This window comes from Peromyscus maniculatus, chromosome 15 (genome assembly GCF_049852395.1).
Source record: "Peromyscus maniculatus bairdii isolate BWxNUB_F1_BW_parent chromosome 15, HU_Pman_BW_mat_3.1, whole genome shotgun sequence".
Taxonomy (NCBI): Eukaryota; Metazoa; Chordata; class Mammalia; order Rodentia; family Cricetidae; genus Peromyscus; species Peromyscus maniculatus.
The window spans coordinates 54728807-54741256 of record NC_134866.1 but is presented as its reverse complement, the minus strand read 5'-3'; the positions used below and the strand labels follow the sequence as shown (position 1 = coordinate 54741256).

General features: G+C 42.3%; 1 pseudogene; it reads right to left on the bottom strand.

Moving 5' to 3' along the window:
* Positions 1-8303: 8303 nt before the first annotated feature.
* Positions 8304-11806, bottom strand: LOC102916198 (protein spire homolog 1 pseudogene; annotated as a pseudogene).
* Positions 11807-12450: the final 644 nt, after the last annotated feature.

Genomic DNA, 12450 nt, shown 5'->3' with positions numbered 1-12450 from the left:
ATTTCGAGAGGTCCCATTTATTAATTGTTGTGCTCAGGGTCTGTGCTGTTGGTGTTTTATTTAGGAAATGGTCTCCGGTGCCAATGCATTCAAGAGTGCTTCCTACTTTCTTTTCTATTAAGTTTAGTGTAACTGGATTTATGTTCAGGTCTTTGATCCACTTGGACTTGAGTTTTGTGCATGGTGACAGATATAGATCTATTTGTAATCTTTTACATATTGACATCCAGTTATGCCAGCACCATTTGTTGAAGATACTTTCTTTTTTCCATTGTATTGTTTTGGCTCCTTTGTCAAAAACCAGGTGTACATATGTGCATGGATTAATGTCAGGGTCTTCAATTTGATTCCATTGGTCCGTATGTCAGTTTTTATACCAGTACCAAGCTGTTTTTATTACTATAGCTCTATAGTAGAGTTTGAGGTCAGGGATGGTGATGCCTCCAAAGGTTGCTTTATCTTATAGGATTCTTTTAGCTCTCCTGGGTCTTTTGTTTTTCCATATGAAGTTGAGTATTTTTCTTTCCAAGTCTGTGAAGAATTGTGTTGGGATTTTGATGGGGATTGCATTGAATCTGTAGATTGCTTTTGGTAAGATTGCCATTTTTATTATGTTAATCCTACCTATCCATGAGCATGGGAGATCTTTCCATTTTCTGATATCTTCTTCAATTTCTTTCTTTAGAGATTTAAAGTTCTTATCAAAAAGGTCCTTCATTTGTTTAGTTAGTGTTATCCCAAGGTATTTTTTTAGTATTTGTGGCTATTGTAAAGGGTGATGTTTCTCTGACTTCTTTCTCAGCCCTTTTATCATTTGTGTATAGGAGGGCTACTTATTTTTTTGAGTTGATCTTGTATCCTGCCACTTTACTGAAGGAGTTTATCAGCTGTAGGAGTTTATCTATCCCTGGTAGAGTTTTGGGGGTCACTTATGTATACTATCATATCATCTGCAAATAGTGAAAGTTTGATTTCTTCCTTGCCAATTTGTATCCCTTTGATCTCCTTTTGTTGTCTTATAACTCTAGCTAGAACTTCTAGTACTATATTGAATAAATATGGGGAGAGTGGACAGCCTTGTCTTGTTCCTGAATTTTGTGGTATCGCTTTGAGTTTCTCTCCGTTTAATTTGATGTTTGCTGTTGGCTTGCTATAAATTGCTTTTATTATGTTTAGAAATGTTCCTTGTATTCCTGATCTTTTTAAGACCTTTATCATGAAGGGGTGATGGATTTTGTCAAAGGCTTTTTCAGCATCTAAGGAGATGATCATATGGTTTTTTCTTTCAGTTTGTTTATATGGTGTATTACATTGACTGATTTTCATATGTTGAACTATCCTTGCTTCCCTGGGATGAATCCTACTTGGTCATGATGGGTAATTGTTTTGATGTATTCTTGGATTCGGTTTGCTAATATTTTGTTGAGTATTTTTGCATCAATGTTCATGAGGGAGATTGGTCTGTAGTTCTCTTTCTTTGTTGCATCTTTGTGTGGCTTGGGTATCAGGGTAATTGTAGCCTCATAAAAAGAGTTTGGTAGTGTTCCTTCTGTTTCTATTGTGTGGAACACTTTGAAGAGTATTGGTATTAGTTCTTCTTTGAAAGTCTGGTAGAATTCTGCACTGAAACCATCTGGTCCTGGGCTTTTTTTGGTTGGGAGACTTTTGATGACTGTTTCTATTTCTTTAGGGTTTATTGGTCTATTTAAATGGTTTATCTGGTCTTGATTTAATTTTGGTATGTGGTATTTATCCAGAAAATTGTCCATTTCTTCCTGGTTTTCCATTTTTCTGTGGAGTACAGGTTTTTGAAGTATGATCTGATGATTCTCTGGATTTCCTCATTGTCTGTTGTTATGTCTCCCTTTTCATTTCTGATTTTGTTAATTTTGGTGCTCTCTCTTTGCCTTTTGGTTAATTTGGCTAGGGGTTTGTCTATCTTGTTGATTTTTTCAAAGAATCAACTCTTTGTTTCATTGATTTTTTTGTATTGTTCTCTTGTTTTCTATTTCTTTGATTTCAGCCCTCAATTTGATTATTTCCTGGCATCTATTTCTCCTGGGTGAGTTTGTTTCTTTTTGTTCTAGAGCTTTCAGTTGTGCTGTTAATTCATTGGTATGTGATTGCTCCATCTTCTTTATGTGTGCATTTAGAGCTATAAATTTTCCTCTTAGCACTGCTTTCATAGTGTCCCATAAGTTTGGGTATGTTGTACTTTCATTTTCATTGAATTCCAGGAAATCTTTAATTTCTTTATTTCTTCCTTGACCCATTGATGTTTCAGGTGGGCATTATTCAATTTTCACGAGTTTGTGGGTTTTCTATAATTTTTGTTGTTGTTGAGGTCTAACTTTAAGGCATGGTGGTCTGACAAGATACAGGAGGTTATTCCGATTTTTGTATCTGGTGAGGTTTGTTTTGTGGCCAACCATGTGGTCAATTTTTGAGAAGGTTCCATGGGGTGTTGAAAAGAAGGTATATTCTGTTGTGTTAGGATGGAATGTTCTGTAGATAACTATTAAGTCCATTTGAGTCATAACATCTGTTAGGTCCTTTATTTCTTTGTTAAGTTTCTGTCTGGTAGATCTGTCTTTTGGTGAGAGTGGTGTGTTAAAATCTCCCACTACTAATGTGTGGGGTTTGATGTGCGTTTTAAACTTTAGTAGTGTTTCTTTTACGAATGTGGGTGCTTTTGTGTTTGGAGCATAAATGTTTAGAATTGAGACTTCATCTTGGTGGATTTTTCCTCTGATAAATATGTAATGTCCATTCTGATCTCTTTTGATTGATTTTAGTTTGAAGTCTATTTTATTAGATATTAGGATAGCTACACCAGGTTGTTTCTTAGATTCATTTGCTTGGAAAGCCTTTTCCCAGCCCTTTACTCAGAGGTAGTGTCTGTCTTTGAAGTTAAGGTGTGTTTCTTGCATGCAGCAGACAGATGGGTCCTGTTTTCTTATCCATTCTGTTAGCCTGTGTCTTTTTATAGGTGAGTTGAGACCATTGATATTGATGGATATTAATGACCAATGATTATTAATTCCTTTTATTATTTGGGATTGTGTTGTGTTGTCCTTCTTTGGGGTATGTTAGTGTGGGATTATCTATTGCCTGATTTTTCATGGATGTGTTTAGCTTCTTTGGGTTGGATTTTCCTTTCTAGTGCTTTCTGTCGGGTTTGTGGACAGGTATTGATTAAATCTGGTTTTATCCTGGAATATTTTGTTTACTCCACCTATGGTGATTGAGAGTTTTGCTGGGTATAATAGTCTGGGTTGGCATCCGTGGTCTCTTAGTGTCTACATAAGATTTGTCCATGATCTTCTAGCTTTCATAGTCTCTATGTCTGGTGTTATTCTGATGGGTTTGCCTTTATATGTTACTTGGTCTTTTTCCTTTGCGGCTCTTAATATTTTTTCTTTGTTCTGTGTGTTTAGTGTTTTGATTATTATGTGGCGAGGGTACTTTTTTTTTTTGGATCCAGCCTATTCGGTGTTCTGTATGCTTTTTGTATCTTCATAGGTATATCTTTCTTTAGGTTAGGAAAGTTTTCTTCTATGATTTTGTGGAATATATTTTCTGTACCTTTGAGTTGGTATTCTTCTCCTTCTTCTATCCCTATTATTCTTAGGTTTGGTCTTTTCATGGTGTCCCAAATTTCCTGGACGTTTTATGTTACAACTTTTTTGTCTTTAGTGTTTTCTTTGACTGACGAATCTGTTTTCTCTATTGTGTCTTCAGTGTCAGAGATTCTCTGTTCCATCTCTTGCAGTCAGTTGGTTATGCTTGTTTTTGTAGTTCCTGTTCATTTAGTCAGGATTTCTATTTCCAGCATTCCCTCAGCATGTGTTTTCTTTATTGTCTCAAATTCATTTTTCAGATCTTGGAATGTTTCTTTCATCTGTTTAATTGCTTTTTCTTGGCTTTCTTTGATTTCTTCCCATTTTTTGTTCATTTTTTCTTCCATTTCTTTAAGGAAGTTTTTATTTCCTCTATAATAGAGTTTTTCATTTCCTCTTTAAGGGAGTTTTTCATTTCCTCTTTAATGGAGTTTTTCATTTCCTCTTTAAGGAAAGTTTTTATTTCCTCTTTAATGGAGTTTTTCATTTCCTCTTTAAGGGAAGTTTTTATTTCCTCTTTGAGGGAATTTTTTTATTTCTTCTTTAAGGGCCTCTATCATCTTCTTAAAGTCATTTTTAGGTCTTAAAGTCATTTTGATTTCTTTTGTTTCTTCTGTCTTGATATGTTCAGGTCTTGCAGGTGTAGAATCACTACGTTCTGATGTTGCCATATAGGTCTTTATGTTGTTGCCTGTATTTTTGCACTGGCATCTGCTCATCTCTTCCTCTGCTTGGTGCAGGTGGTGTCTGTGTCTGAGAGTGCCTCTCTTCTTCTAATTTTTAGTCTTGGTTCAGTAGGAGTTCTTGGTTAAATTGGTGCTATTGGGCTGTTTCTTCAGGAGCAGCTGATCTCAGTTGGTGAAGTACATACTTATGACTCTGGTGATCTTTTTGGGTGGCTGGGCAGCACCTTCTTCTGTGTTCTCAGATCACGTTTTGTTCATTCATCAACTTCTCAGCTGATCTTGTTTCTTCAGACTTCAAACTGTAGGGATCTGAATCTTCTCCCAGATGGATTTCAGCTGATCAGAGAAGTCTCATCAACACCTCCAAGTTGTTGGGTTTCGCAGGAACAGCAGCTGGGCCCTGGGTTGTCCTCAGATGGAGTGTTCAGATTCGTTCTGGTTCTGTGCCACAGAGATAGCTTCTTCCCCGGGTGTTAGGGTTACAGGCATCCATGTTCCAAGCTTTGGATTAAGAGTTTGTTTTCACTAGCTCTTCAGAGGGTGATAGCTCTGTTTCTGGTCTTTATTGCGACTATGTTTCGGCCGTCACCTGCTGTGCCTGCCTGCCTCCACTCCAGGCCTGCCTGCCTCTGCCGGGTCAGTCTAACTCTGCTGGCTGCTGCTGCGGGCCTACTTGTATCTGCTTGTCTCCGCCACTGGGCCTGTCTACCTCTGCGGGCCACCGCCAAGCCTGTATGTCTCTTCTGGATGCCGATGGGCCTGTATGTCTCTGCCAGCTGCCACCGGGCCTGTATGTCCCTGCCAATCTCCATACGGCCAGAATGTCTCTGTCCCAGAGTGTGTTTCTTGTAAGCCAAATTTGGGTTAAATTCCCATTCCTAAACGGAGTTCAATCACATGCAGTTTCTCATTCTACCAGCGACAGTTCTTTTAGGATAAGGGTAGTCACTCTTGTGCTCTCATTGCCATACACAGTGCAAATAGGACTCGTGGATCTTCCCAGCTTGTACAGTGTAATGGACTGAAGGGAAGCTCCTGTTCTAATCAGTTTCCTCAGCATAGTTGTACTACATATGGCCCAAATGAATGAAGGACAGTTCTTTTGTTCTGAGCCAGTTCACTCTTCTGGCCCTCTAAAAAACACAGTAGAGTAGAAGAGGGCCCGTCTTCTCAAAAGCAGAGAGTGTTTTATGTAAGGCAAGCTAGGGTTGAATTTCCCTTCCTAAACAGAGTTGAATCACATGCCATTTCTCATTCTACCAGCAACAGTTCTTTACAGAGAAGGAAAGTCAATATTGTGCTCTCATTGTCATAAAAAGTGCAAATAGCTCTTGCATCTGTTAGCAGCAAGTACAGTGTAATCTCACTGTTCTGGCCCTATAGGAAACACAGTAGAGAACCAGAGTGCCCGTTTCTCAAAATCAGAGTGTTTTTCTTGTAAGCCAAGCTAGGGTTTAATTCCCCTTCCTAAACTGAGTTGAATCACAAGCAGTTTCTCGTTCTACCAGCAACAGTTCTTTTCAGGTAAGAAAAGTCACTATTGAGCTCCCATTGCCATACACAGTTCAAATAGCACTCTTGTCTGTTCCCAGCAAGTACAGTGTATTGCACTGAAGGGAAGCTCCTGTTTTAGGCAGTTTCCTAAGCAGAGTTGAACTAGATATTTCCTGTGTGTGTAGGAAGCACAGATCTTTTGTTGTGTGTGAGCTCACTGCTCTAGTCCCATAGGAATCACAGAAAAGTAGAAGATTGCCTCTTTTTCTTAAGCAGAGAGTGTTTCTTGTAAGGGAAGCTAGGGTTCAATTCCCCTTCCTAAACAGAGTAGAATTACATGTAGTTTCTTGTTCTAGCAGCACAAGTTCTTTTGGAATAAAGAAAGTCACTATTGAGCTCCCAGAGCCATACACAGTACAAATAGCACTTGCGTCTGTTCCCAGCATGTACAGTGTATTGCACTGAAGAAAAGCTCCTGTTCTAAAAAGTTTCTGAAGCATAGTTCAACTTGATATGGTCCGTGTGTATAATGCAAATTTCTTCTGTTCTGAGACAGTTCAATTTTTTGGCCCTAGAAAAGAAAATAATAGAGAAGAAGAGGGCCCCTTCTCAGAATCAGAGTTTGTTTTATGTAAAGCAAGCTAGGGGTCAATTTCCCATAATGAATGGAGTTGAATCACATGCAGTTTCTCATTCTATCAACAACAGTTCTCTACCAGTAAGGAAAGTCACTATTGCACTCTCATTGACAAAAACAGAGCAAATAGTTCTTGCGTCTGTTCACAGGATGTACAGTGTATTGGACTGAAGAGAAGCTCCTGTTCTAGTCAGTTTCCTAAGCAGAGTTGAACTCAATATGGCCCATGTGTTAAGGAAGTACAATTTTTTTGTTCTGATGCAGATCACTGTTCTGGCCCTATGGGAAACGCAGAAGAGTAGAAGAGTGCCCCTTTCTCAAAAGCAGAGTTTGTTTCTTGTAAGGTAAACAATGGTACAATTCCCCTTCCTAAACAGAGGTGAATTACTTGCAGTTTCTCGTTCTACAATCAACAGGGCTTTTAGGTTAAGGATAGTCACTCTTGTGCTCCAAATGCCTTACAGAGTGCAAATAGCATTTGTGTGTTCCAGGCTTGTACAGTGTAATGGACTGAAGAGGAGCTCCTGTTCTAATCAGATCCGTAAGCATAGTTATACTAGATATGTCACAAGTGTACGAAGCATAGTTCTTTGTTATGAGCCAGCTCACTCTTATGGCTGTCTAGGAAAACAGTAGAGTCAAAGAGTGCCCCTTTATCAAAAGCAGAGAGTATTTTATGTAAGGAAAGCTAGGATTCAATTCCCCTTCCTAGACAACGTTGAATCACATGCAGTATCTCGTGCTCCCCTTGCCATACACAGTGCAAATAGCACCTGTGTCTGTTCCCAGTGAGTATCGTGTATTGGACTGAAGAGGAGCTCCTGTTTTAGTCAGTTTCCTATGCTGAGTTGAACTGGATATGGCCCGAGTGTGTAGGAAGCACAATTCTTTGGTTGTGAGCCAGCTCACTATTCTGGCACTATAGGAAACATAGTAGAGTACCAGAGTGCCCCTTTCTCAAAAGCAGAGTGTTTTTGTTTTAAGGCAAGCTAGGGTTCCATTTACCTTTCTAAATGGACATGAATCCCATTGACTTTCAAGTTCTTGCAGCAAGAGTTAGTTTGGGATAAGGACAGCCACTCTTGTCCTCCCCTTACCATACATGTGCAAATAGCACTTGCGTCTGTTCCCAGCAAGTACAGTGTTTGGACTGAAGAGGAGCTCCTGTTTTAGTCAGTTTCCTATGCTGAATTGAATTGGATATGGTCCATGTATGTAGGAAGCACATTGCATTTTTTCTGAGCATGCTCACTCTTCTGGTATTAAAGGAAACACAGTAGCATACCAGAGTACCCCTTTCTCAAAAGCAGAATGTTTTTCTTGTAAGGCTAGCTAGTGTTCCATTAGGCTTCCAAAACTGAGGTGAATCCCATTCAATTTGAAGTTCTAGCAGCAAGAGTTAATTTGGGGTAAGGACAGCAACTTTTTGTGCTCTCCTTGCCATACACAGTGCAAATAGCACTCGCATCTGTTCCCAGCAAGTACAGTGTTTGGACTGAAGAGGAGATCCTGTTTAAGTCAGTTACCTATGCTGAGTTGAACTGGATATGGCTTGTGTGTAGGAAGCACAGTTTTTTTTGTTGTGAGCCAGCTCACTCTTCTGGCCCTATAGGAAACACAGTAGAGTACATGAGTGCCCCTTACTCAAAATCAGAGTGTTTTTCTTGTAAGGCAAGCTAGGGTTCCACTCCCCTTCCTAAATGGAGTTGATTCCCATTTAGTTTGAATTTCCAGCAGCAAGAGTTAGTTTGGGTAAAGGATAACAACTCTTGTGTTCTCCTTGCAATAAACAGTGCAAATAGCACTCGCATCTGTTTCCTGCAAGAACAGTGTATTGGACTGTTTTAGTCAGATTCTTTTTTTTTTTTTTTTTACTTTAGTCAATTGGTAAAGTTTATTTTGTCAGTATAAGTAATTTAAAGCCATTTACTAAACTATAAATTTCAATGCATTAGAAATGACTACTGGAGCATTTCTGAGGTGTCACTGTCAATTTAATGTGGCAATGTTACTTTATCTTGATGTTGGTATGAAATGCAACTGTCATGCCTTTCATCATTAAATGGAGCTGTCATCAGTGGTGTTTGAGAGTGTTTTTTAATAGCTTTCAGGAATTACTGTGCATGTGCTGTAACTGATTTTCCAACCATTAGTGGCAATCTGACTGACCGGTTATTTCTAGGCATATGGAAATGAGGGACAGCCCATGGCATGTATCACAGGAACTGAGGAATTTCAGGTGCCTAACACTGCCTGCCAACTGCCCTTTGTCAGAAACTTGGGAACACTTACAAGACAACTACTGCAGAAAGCATCCGAAAGTTATGCACGGCAACAGGTTAATTTTCTTGACAATTTAAACAGCCAGGATTTTTCTTTTAAAATTCATTTATAAAAATAAATTTCAGTTTGAGTCTCAGGTACCAAACTGTGATTAATTTAGTCACAATGGCCACACTAGAAAGTTATGGAAAATGTTGCTAAAACTGTATGAGATGTAGTTCTTTTCTGTGGCACCCTCTGCGGTCACAGCCTGTCACAGTCTATCAAAACACATTTAGCTGCTTGACAAAATTTTAGTCTTCCTTTTTCCTCAAACGTCCACAAAATTTTAATTCTTAAACGTGTGTTATAAAACCAGAACCATATATATACACAACAGGGAATAAGGGCCCTGTCAGCAGCTCAGGGACAGGGAGGCATGGTGCCTGGGTAGACCAGGCAACTCAGGGAAGCGGCTACCTGTCCGGCTTCCTTGGATGTTCTGCACTGGATGCAGCCGGAGCCCCAAAGTAGGAGAATTATCAGCAAGGCCTTCAAGGTTTGTGCTGTGAGACAATAGCCAACGTGGCCCACTCCAGGGAGCCAGTGTGTGGCAGGGCTTTGGACCGTTATGTACATGGATAGGAACACTGTCAAGTGGAATGCCAATATGACTTACTGCTTAGAACTGTGCTAACATCAACACTCTGTCAGACTGATTTCACACACAAGAAGCTTTGCCTTAGGAAATTATCTGAAGAACATTGAGAAACTGAACTAAGGAAGTTTCTGGCTTCCCTAGTCACATACACAAAATCAAGTTTTAGGCTTTCTGAGTGTAAATAAGCAACTGGCTGACCTGCCTTGTACCATCGACTGATCTGAACACAGCCTTGAGTCTGTGCCACAAGGTGCGGCACAAGCCTGCCCTGCTGCAGATGGAGCCTGTTCGGCAGACCCCGGGAAGAGTCCTGCAGCACTGATGCACTGAGGCGCGCGCCTCTGGACACAAGAGGAAAAGGAAGGCACAGGGCTCAGATCTCATTGATAGTCCTCTCGGAGGGGCAGTACTCCGAGGGGCCTGCCGAGGACATGTAGAAAGACTGTGTCTTCCTTTTCAACCGGGCTCTTTTGTTGGCCAACACCAGGCTGCGCCGGCTGGAGCTGATGATTTCAGAAATGAACTTTTTGCAGTCTACACAGACCTCCATTGTACTCCAATCCTCCATGAACTCTCTGGGGAACTGGAGTTTTTCATCTGATTTGTCCACCGACTTCGATTTTGAGGAAAACCTGGCGATACTTCAAAGTGGCCGATGGTGACTAGTGGAGGGTTTTTCTGACCTTGTACAACTTTCCCCCCTTTGCAAGGCAGAAGGTCCCAACGAGAAGATAGGTAGAGTAGAATATGGCTTGGAGGGCAGCCGCATCTTTTTGCAACACAGTGAGCACACGGGCCTCTTACAGAACTGACAGGTGTAGGACCACATGAAGAAGGAAAACCTCCAGGTTCGGCAACAGAAGCAGAGCTTTCCTTTTTTCAGGGCAGTGTAGACATCCTTATACTGTTGGTACTTTTCCAGCTCTGCTTTCACCAGGACCTGACGAATATGCATCACTTCCTCCACAGTGAGAGCAAGGCACTCCACTGGGTAGCAGAATTCCTCCTTTGAGGGTTTCCACCTGCTGGTAAAAGCTCTCTCAAACAGATAATACATAGCCCCTGCTACCCCAAACATGGCTGCTTCAAAAGGATGAGAACTCAGCAGAGAAGTTGTTTGTATGGTAGAGAAAAGTGGTCTGAAAGGCATCCTGGGCCATACACTGGTTATCCTAGGAATGAGAGAGCGTGAACTCTGCCTGGACGGCGACAGAAACTGCCTCACATTCATAGGTGTCTTCTTTTCAATGGAATGGCGTCTCTGGGGTGGCTGCCGTCTCTCTGGCTGGGGTGTCGACGAGATGGGCAAGAATTTTGGAGGTTTCTTCCTTGTGCACATGGCCTCCAGTACCGGGTCCTCATAGAGGGAGGGAGACGCACTGTTGCTGCTGGTGGACTTGTGCAGGGTTTCCTCCTCAGAGTCAGAGCTGTCCAGCTCAGCCAGGGTCGGGGCTTTGAGAATCTTCTTCCGCTGTGCAGGCCCTTTCAGGGCAGCACCTACCCCATTTTCTTTTGTTTGAGATGTTAAGCCTCCATTCACCATAGATGATTCCCCAACATTCTTTGGAGATTCTGGGGTAGTGACATCTAGTCAGCTCCGTCTAATCTCTTCTGGTGAGACAGGCCGCAGCTTTCTTTCTGCTTTGATCTCCTCTAATATTCTTTCATGGAGGCTCCGAGGTCGTGGCGGGGTTGGTTTCAATTTTCTGGCTGAGGCTGGATTTAAAGGGGGTCTTGATCAGATGAAGTCAACGATGATCTCATGAGCACTCTTTCTTAACTGAGAGGGAATGTCACCATTTACCATTACTTTTCTCAAGGTGTATCTTTTGCACCGAATATCGTCCATGAGCATCTCTTAAGGGGTGAGCTGGTATTCAATCGGCAACGGGTTCTACTGCTGCTGTTGGACCTTCTTAAGTTTTACCTCATTTCGCAAATCTCTCATCACCTGTACCCAGAATCGTGCCCAGTCTGCATTTTTCAGGTCGTCCAGATCTGGGCTAGATTCATCAGTCTTTTCCATTTCTTGAATCTTCTTAAGATTCTCCTTCGCACTCTTAATTTTGGTCAGAAATGTATGAAGTTCCATGGTTTCTGCAAACAGTGCTCGACATACTTCCTGATAATGATTTGGTGCCTCCGACTCAGCTGGGAGATGAGCAGCACATATCTTCATGACATCTTGATAGGACCGAATAGCTGAGATGCTTCTCTTTTCTCCATCTTCATCTTCCGGGCCTTCATCTGCAGCCTCATCGGTGTTACCATCAGCCTCCACAGTGTTGGCCATTTGGTCGATGAGCTGCTCCAGAGGAGGCCTCAGCTCCCTTTCTTCTTTTTCCTTCAAGCCACAGTCCAGTGCTTTATAAATAATAATTCCCAGGGACTCAATAACCTCTGTTTCTGTACAATGTGAATATCCCACTTTACCGGAGGCGGGGGGTGCGGGGGGGAGGCGGCGGCTCTCCCTCTTCGCCGGCGGTGGGCACCAGGGTGACGGCGCCATCCCTCCAGACGAGGATTTGTGCGGCCCAGCGCACCCGGCGGTGGGGCTGGCAGCAGGCGGCGGTGCACAGGGAGCCTCAGCACTGGAAGCACATGGCCCACGCCTGCTCCTCGTTGATGGGCTGTTTGTAGAGGCGCAGGATCTCCTCCAGGCTCAGCGCGTTCCGGGAGCACCCTGTGGCGCCGAGCTGCGGCCCCTCGCTGCCTGGGCCGCCTCCGCATCCCTGGGGCCGCCGCCGCGGACACCGCCGCCCAGGCCGGCCGCAAACTCCGCAGAGACTAAGCGGGGACGCCGCGGCGCTCGGTGCTGGCCAGCACGCCACCTGCCGGTCTTTAGTCAGATTCTTACACTGAGTTGAACTGGATATGGCCTGGGTATGTAGGAAGCACATTTCTTTTGTTCCTAGCCAGCTCACTGTTCTGCCATACAGGAAACACAGTAGAATATCATAGTGCCCCTTTCTCACAAGCAGAGTGTTTTTCTTGTAAGCCAAGCTAGGATTCAATTTCTCTTCCTAAACGGAGTTGAATCCCATTAAGTTTTAAGTTCTAGCAACAAGAGTTAGTTTGGAACAAGGACAA